The sequence below is a fragment of the Gavialis gangeticus genome, unplaced genomic scaffold (genome assembly GCF_001723915.1).
Source record: "Gavialis gangeticus isolate Ggan-Ray unplaced genomic scaffold, GavGan_comp1, whole genome shotgun sequence".
Classification (NCBI taxonomy): Eukaryota; Metazoa; Chordata; order Crocodylia; family Gavialidae; genus Gavialis; species Gavialis gangeticus.
This window is the reverse complement of record NW_017729029.1, coordinates 5,529,666-5,531,542: the sequence shown is the minus strand read 5'-3', so window position 1 is coordinate 5,531,542 and position 1,877 is coordinate 5,529,666. Positions and strand designations below refer to the sequence as shown.

Genomic DNA, 1,877 nt, shown 5'->3' with positions numbered 1-1,877 from the left:
AAGCCACAGCGGGGTGAAAACTACAGGGATGGCAGCTCTTCCTGAGGCCACAAAGCCTGACAAGTTTCAAGGAGATAGGTGTAGGGGTTAATGGGAAACTGCACCTCAAGTTGCTGACAAGCAAAACTCGTGACATAGGTGACACTGTGTGTGTGTTAAGGCACAGGGGGGTGAAAACTGCTCTGGTGCAGCCATGAAGCCTGCCAGCTGTCAAGAAGATAGGTACAGGGGGGTTCTGGGGCCCTGCACCTCTGGCTGCTGATGGGCAAAACTTGTGACATTGGTGTTTGTGCAACTGTGTCTGTCTTGGTCACAGGGGAGTGAAAAAAACTATTGCAGGCCTGCTAGACCCTGCTGTGGCCACAAAGCCTGCCGGCTGTCAAGGGGATAGGTGCTGGGGGAGTTTGCATTCTGGGGCCCTGCTCCTCTGGCCGCAGGCAGGCAAAACTTGTGACATGGGTGGGTGACACTGTGTGTGTGCTTAGGTGTTCCCCTCCGGGCGCTGGGGCCTCTGCACAACATGGCAGCATGCCCCAGTGAGGTCTCCTCTACAGCCTTGGTCCGGTCCACCACTGTAAACGGCAGCAGGTAAAAATAACTTTGGTGGCTCATCACCAATAGCACCAGCAGCATTTAAGGTAGCCAAACTGAACTGTCACACAGCCTTTCTTTATATAAAGGAATTGACAGCAAGAAGTAAAGATGTGTGGGTTGGCCCACCAACGGCCTGACTGATTGCACCGTGCCCTGTGAGGGAGAGGTTGGTGTGATCACCATCCCAGCTGCTCCAGATGTCCAAGGTGAAGTGTAAGGTTGCCTGCGGCCCTGCCTTGTACAGCTCCTACCTCAAGTACTCCCTGCATGCCTCATACAGGGAGGGCACCACCGTCCTGCTAAAGGTGGTGCATCCAGGCATTTGGTAAGATGGGTCCACAAGCACCATGAGCCTTCTGAACCCTGGCCGCTCAACTAGGGAGAAGGGCTGGCTATCCAGAGCAAGCATCTCCCCAGTGCTCTGGGTGATCTCACTCGCCTTGGGAATGTGCCCCACTCTGTCTGCAGCTTTCCCCCACCACTCCAGGATAGCCTGCCTTTGCTTTGGGGGGACAGGGGCTTTGGAGCAAGCAGGGGACTTCCCTTTGGGCATGCTCACACTGGTGTCAGGCTGAGCAGGAAGAAGGGCAAGGGGGTGCTACCTCCTGAGATGCAAGAGCATTGCTGTGGTGGTGAAGTGTTTCACTTTCTTGCCCTGGCTGATCTGCCTTTGGCAGTGCTGGCAGATAGCAAACCTGGGATCATCTTCCACCTCAAAATCCTCCCACACTACACTACTCTCCCACTTCTGGGTTGAGGGTGGGGATGCTGCTTTATTCCCCTCCTCAGCAGGCTGAGGCACAATAGCAGAAGGAGCTGCCTCAGCTGAGCCACTTGCCTCCACAACCTCAGCCTCCTCCAAGGTGCTGCTTTCCAAAGAAGGAGACCTGGGTCTAGGGGAACACTGAGGGGTGTGGAGCACAAACTCTGATTCCCCTTCAGTCCCCAGAATTGCTTGAGCCAGGGCGCTCAGGTCCCCTGGTTCCAGCCCCAGCTCCTCCTCTGGAAGTGGGAGGCTCATGCTGGGAGATGATATTGGGGTAGAGGAGACAGTGATTCTGCTGCTTGTGTCTATTTCTGGAGTTAGGGGAGGTAGTGCAGGTGCAGGGACTTCAGGTACTGCACCCATCTCCTTGCTTCCCCTGCCAGCAGGAACCTTATGGCTGCTTGGGTAAAGGATGCATCTATGTTCGGGTGAGGAGGGATTTGCAGCTCTAGGTCTCCCCCATCCTCTCTAGCCCCTCTCCCTCCCCTGTCAGAAGACCTGGCACCTGTCTTTCCAG

General features: G+C 55.6%; 1 long non-coding RNA gene across 1 annotated transcript in view; it reads right to left on the bottom strand.

Annotated features, from left to right (window-relative positions):
- Window positions 1-155, bottom strand: part of LOC109300387 — a 478-nt gene extending 323 nt beyond the window's left edge. Inside the window, exon 1 of the long non-coding RNA XR_002098186.1 lies at window positions 105-155. This is a non-coding gene — a long non-coding RNA (uncharacterized LOC109300387). The remainder of the gene's footprint in view (window positions 1-104) is intronic.
- Window positions 156-1,877: the final 1,722 nt, after the last annotated feature.